At 37.0% G+C, this 6,466-nt stretch overlaps 1 pseudogene; it reads left to right on the plus strand.

The window, feature by feature from the left end:
- The first annotated feature begins 5,806 nt into the window (after nucleotides 1-5,806).
- Nucleotides 5,807-6,466, plus strand: part of LOC100952428 — a 9,097-nt pseudogene continuing 8,437 nt past the window's right edge.

Here is a 6,466-nt window from a genome sequence, read left to right on the forward strand (position 1 = left end):
GGCATATGGTAACTAAAATAAATGAAGTAATTTCATAAAAGACAGGGAGGGAGATATTGGGAGTACTGTTTTATAAGGTACTTATACTATATGGGAAGTGCATAGTGTCATTTGAAGGTACTCTTAGATAAGTTAAAAATGTATATTGGAAACTCTAGGGTCACCCCTATACAAATTTTTGAGAGAAGCATAATTGATATAAGACAGAGATAAAATGAGTCATATAAAAAAAACCTTATATGACTCTTTTTCTAGTCAATTGAAACTAGAGAAAGTAGAAAATGAATAGAAATAAGAAAAAAGGTAATGAATTAAAAACAGAAATATACTAATTAAAACGTCACATTTTTAGAGTATGCAAAAAAAAAAGGACTTGGGTCATGTTCCATGAACTGATGAGAAAAATGTGTATTCAGTATTGTTAGGATGAAATATTCTGTAGATGTCAGTTAAATCCAAATGCTGAATGGTTAAGTTTAAATCTAAAATTTCTTTGCTAAGCTTCTTGTTGGAGGATCTATCCAACTCTGCCAAAGGAGTATTAAAATCTCCAACTATGATGGAGCTGGGAGAAATCAAGTTGCTCATGCCTATTAGAGTATCTCTTATAAACTGAGGTGGATTCTGGTTGGGTGCATAAATATTGATAATTGAAATCTCATCATATTGAGTATTACTCTTACCAAATAAAAAGTGGTCATCCTTACCCTTGCTTACTTTATTGGTTTAAAGCCTATTGTATCTGCAAATAGAATTGCAATACCTGCTTTGTTCTGCTTTCCATTTGCCTGGGTTGATAACTGTCGTTGATTTTGAAAAGTTTTCAGCCATTATTACTTTATATTTTTCTCTTGCTACATTTCATCTTCCCTTCTGGTGCTCTTTTTACTTGTATGTTAGACCTTTCAAAATAGTTACAAAGTTCTTATATGTTCTGTTCTTTATCTCTTCATATCACTTTCTCTTTGGACTTTGGTCTGGGAGTTTCATTGACCTATCTTCATGCTCACTGATTCACTGATTCTTTTGAAGGCTTTGTCTTACCCATTGATGAATGCATCCAAAAGATTCTTTATTTTAATTTCTAAAATTTCCTTTTGGTTATTAGAATTTTCAGTTTTCTGATTACATTCATGATATGTCCTTACACATCTTCAATGTTTTCCATAGAACCTGTTATAGGCTAAATTGTGCCCCCTCAAATTCATATGCTGAAGCCCTAATAGCTAATAACTCAGAATGTAACTTTTTTTGAAGCAGGGCCTTTGAAAAGATGAATAAGTAAAATTAGGTGGTCTTTGGGTCCTAATTTAATTCAATTGATGTTCTTATAAGAAGAAGACATTTTCTTTTTTTTTTTTTCTTTTTCTTTTTAATCTCCAGTTGGTCTCTGAGCTGAAGAAGAGGAAATTTAGACACAAAGCAGCACCAGTGATACGCAAACAACAAGGAACTATTATGTGAGGATATAGCAAGAAGGTAGCCACCTGCAAGCCATGGAGACAGGACTCGGAAGGACCAAAGCCTGCTGACACCTTGATTTTGGACTTCTAGTCTCCAGAACTATGAGAAAATAAATTTCTCCCATTTAAATTACCTAGTTCACGGCACTTTGTCATGGCAGCTCTAGTAGACAAATACAGCACCCTTAACATATTTATCCTAATGATTTTAAATTTTCTGTTTGAAATTCAAACATCTGTGTCATATTTGGATTTATGTTCATCTCTTAAGACTTGTGTGTATATGTTTGTGTGTGTGTGTGTGTGTGTTGGACCTTTCATATGTCTTGTAATTTTTGTTGAAAGCTAAACATATTGCATTGGGGAATAATTAGAACTGAGGTAAATAGTCCTTTGGTGTGAAGATTTATATTAAATTGTTAGAATATGGGCTATGTTTAATCTTTGCTATAGCTGGAGATACCAGAGGCTTCTTGGTCCTTTGGTATTTTTGCTTTTACATCCTCTGTTGAGTTCAGGCTTCCCTAAGTAATGCTCCCCACAGAGAGCCTGCATCTTGAAGCTCTTTTTGATGTAAACCAGTGTTATTATATTGGAGTCCTGCTGGTGTGGTGGTAAGGTGTGGGTGAAGGAAAGCCTTCTACATACTTATAATTAAATCTTGTTCTTTGAGTCATCCTGTATTTCTGGATTGTGATGTTCACAAGTGTTTTTTCCCAGTGCTATAGCTTAAAAATGTGTGCTTAAAGGGTAAAAACCCTTTTAGTCAAAACAGAAAGTCTAGAGTGGAGTAAAGTAAAAGGAATGCCTTTCTCTAGCTAGGACAAGGCTTGGGTAAAGTCTTCTTTGGAGGGTAGTCCTTTAGGGAGAATGCTGCAGGTGTCTGTCACATTCACTGGTTGTCCCTTATCCTGTCAGAACCACAAGGGGATCTTTCTCAAATATTCACAATGAGAACCTGCAGGAGTTCCCTAAGGACCTTTTCACTCTCAATTAGTCCATACTCAATCTCTATCAATTTGTTAAAATTAACATTTTAGTGTTCTTGCTAGTTGTGGGTCTAAAAGCTTCTGCTGTAGTTAAGCTGTTGCACTGTGACTACCTAGTTCCACCTATGGATTATTTTACTACTATTACTATAACAAATGATCACAAACTTGGTGTCTGAAAACAGCATAAATTTATTACCTTAAAGTTCTGAAAGTCAGAAGTCTGAAATGGTTCACATTAGGATAAAATCAATGAGTCAGCATGGCTACATCCCTTCTGTATGCTCTTGGGGAGAATTTGGTTCCTTTTTTCCACCTTCTAGAGGCCATTGAATGATAGACTAATTCCTTTCCCGTCCAACTCATTAATGTCAGGCCAAGGAGTTTTCAAACTGCCCTTTCTATCATTCATTTCTGCTTCTTTTTCCACTTTTGAGAATCCTTGACTGTATGTTGGGCTCAACCAATAATCCAAGATAATGTCTCTCTTTAAGTATCAGTTGATTAGCAGTAATAATTTCATCTGCCATTTTAATTCCTCTTTGTTTTATGAAATACATATTCACAGGTTCCAGGGATAAGGATCTGAGTTTCTCTGGCAGCCATTAATTTGCCTGTCACTACCTATCCCGATTTTAGTGGCAGTTTGCCCTACAACCTTAATTTTGCAAGGACGTCTAAGGGTCGTTGTTGGTTTTCAGTTTGTTCAGCATTTTCTTAATCTGTGCATAGTAGTTATGACTTCTAAGCTCTTTAGACACTTAGGGCTAACACTGGAGGTATGTACTTTGTCATACTAGATTTTCAGGTCCTAAATAGCAATAACTGAATCTCTTTTATCTTTTTTGTCTCTAGCATTGGACACATAAGTTTTAAGAGAGAAAATGTGGCAGGAAGATAACCTCTCCATTTAAAATACTTTGCTGCCAATTTGAAGAACTTAGAGCAAAAGACAGGCTGTAACAGATTTACAGTTCACAGAAATGTTTGAGTAGTCTTTTGGAAATAAGTAAGAGGAAAAATGCAGCAGTTACCAAGAAAGCTATTACTGAATTATAATCTGAAAGCCACGTATCCTCTGAAGTTTCATCAAAACCAAACCTAATTAACACTATTTCAATTAATTAGCTGTCTTGAAGATGAAAAAAATATAGCACATTGTTCTGGGGATATTAAAATACATGTGTATATATTTAAACTTCTTTCTTTCTATAGTCAAAGACTATGTTATAATACAACTCCAAACGCCAAGAGTTTAACATTAACCTATTAGAAATTTTTTTTAAAGTATTAAACATTATCCATATATTATGGATTTTCCAGATGTTGTTGCTGAAATGTAAATGATGGGGAAGATAACTGCAAAGTAACATACAGGTGTCCTAGGGGACTCCAGTTTTACACCAATATATGCGATTATTAAATGCCAGGATCTGCAATTTGCTAACTATTATGTTGACTCTTTGAAAAAACCTCGATGCTTATTTTTCATTTTCTTTCAACAAACAGTCTCAAAATAAAGTCTCATCTTTTGACAGTACAACCACCAAGTCAAATGTCAACTTAAGACATGAAATAAATTGTGTGATATCTGGTTCTTTACTGTAGTGTATTTCCCGTCCTGTTTACCAGAGGGTAGAAATGGGAAGTCTCAGATAAAGTTTGGTCTGTGGATACATTTTTGGGAGGGTCAGAATGTTTTTTTAACTAATTAGTTTCCAATGCTTAAAGGATTAGAAGATTTTAAACTAAAAAATTTATATTTCTAGCTTTTTTATTAGGAACATATTTATTTCTACCAATCAGGAGAAGGCTGGTCTTAAGAAAGATTTCTATTTGGGGAGAGAAACAGGGCAGAGGAAGGCACAGCTTTTTATTTCGGCAGAATTCCTACCATTTTATGTTGTATTTCACTCAATCTATGCACGAATGTCCCCTATAGACATTGAGTTTGCACTCCCTGACACCTGCCTCTGCCATTTCAGTCAACAGCTCCAGTCACTGACATCTAGCAATCTCTTTAGAATGGTCTAGAGGATGGAAGTGCATAAGAGATCTCGCCACAGAAATTCCTATGTTCATTAAGAGCTGAATGTGTTAATCAGTGTTTGTAATAATTGGTATGCTTTCAAATGTGCAAACCATGTTTGAAAGGAAGTCTTGTAGCCAGATGATATCTGACTCATGTTTTGTAGTATGATTAATTGTGCTATAAAAAGTATTTTTAAAAATTAGTCAGGCTCAAGAGACATAAAAAACAAACTCAGATGAATTTAAACCAAAAAGCTAGATATGAGGGTTGGAATCTAGGAGGTATTTAAGAAACCGGCAGTGAGTATTAAAAGACGGGCAAGGGTAGTCACTCTGAACTCTTTTACCCTTTAAAGTGCATTTCTTTCAATGCCTCTTTTTCACTCAACTTCTCTCAGTGACCTTTTTCCCTCCCAATTTTAATCTACACATTGCCACACAGTGTCCATTCAAGCCCATGACTTTTATTAAATAAGTCACCATTGGTTGGTTCTTTGAGAGAAGACTCTGAGTGGTCTAGCTCATCTTTAGAAACCAGCCACAGCAATCACAAGGCACCGTACAGCTTCTGGATGGGCCACTTGCGGGCAAGAGCACTTTTTGTCTGGTCATTTACAGCCAATGATAGTGTCATCATAATGTGATGTGAGTATCACATAATCATCATTACTGTCATCTCTTGTCATCACTGTCAGTATCACTGCTAACCTTTCCTGGATGCTGTCTATGTACCAGACAATCTTTTAAACACTCTACATGTGACTCATTTAAACCCAATTATAGTCCATGAGGCAGACCCTCTTTTGACTGTATTTTATGGATGAGGACAGTGAGCATGGTGGTATGTGCTCAGAAGGGACCTGGTGGCAAGGGTTTCTTCTCTTACCAATAGCTAGGGGTGGGACCAGCAATAATAAATGAATCTACAACTCATTGTTTTCCCTTTGTGCTTGCAAAATACGAGGTTTGCCAATAATTGCAGGGTAATCCCTTCATTAAGAAATTACCAAAACTGGTATGCAATTTGCTTTGTTTGCACAGTTGCGCATCTCTGTAAGTGCTGGTGCAGTCAGCATTCAGGACAAGAAAAATTCAGGGTTAGACTTTAAAGTATATAGATCTTTTCACTCCCATCCTCCTTCCATACTCCCTGATCCCACAGAACTGTTTTCTTTCTTATCTTTTATTATTTATACCGTTATCACTTTTATCTTATACCATTTATTACATCTCTGCTGTTGCTAGATCCTCACAGGTGAATCCTTTCTTTCCTTCCTCTGAAGATTTAATCCCATCCTCCATTTCCAATCACCTTGTCAACACATGACTAGCCAAGGGAGGGGGACCTTTGACCAGACTGAGGGTGCACTTGAGAATAAATGTTTGCTGCCCAAACTGAAATACCTGGGTAGTCACAGGTTTTGTATAGACTCAGTGCCTAAAGGCCAGTTGCAGGCCCTGTGGCGAATTGCAGAAATGCAAGAGGGACCCCAATTGAGAACCAGCAGCCACGTACAGTCAAAGGGCAGCATGAAGGGTGATGCGGACACATCCAGGTACTTGAAAAGAAGAAACTAAGTCTTGGAAGGTAGGTCAAAAGTCAGAGGGCAGTTTGGAGAGAGTGAGCAGATTGGGACAAATTTTGTTAACCCAGATGTTGATTCCACTGTCTTATGATCATGCTCCCTTGAGATGTTGCGAATCCGTTTGTACACACCATAGAGGAATTACTTAAAAACAGACAGACAAGTGCTCACTGCACTATGGAAAAGCCCGCACGCCATATCTCCTGTCTTCAGTCATCTCAGTGGAACTCTGTTCCTTCTCTCTTTCCCTTCCTTCCCATAAAAAATTTTTGTGCCTATGGCTCAGTGGGTAGGGCGTCAGACCATATACTGAGGGTGTGGGTTCTAACCCTGCCCCAGCCAAACTGCAACAAAAAAAAATAGCCAGGTATTGTGGCGGGTGCCTGTAGTCCCAGCT

Source organism: Otolemur garnettii, unplaced genomic scaffold (genome assembly GCF_000181295.1).
Source record: "Otolemur garnettii isolate 467f Iridium unplaced genomic scaffold, OtoGar3 scaffold00076, whole genome shotgun sequence".
Classification (NCBI taxonomy): Eukaryota; Metazoa; Chordata; class Mammalia; order Primates; family Galagidae; genus Otolemur; species Otolemur garnettii.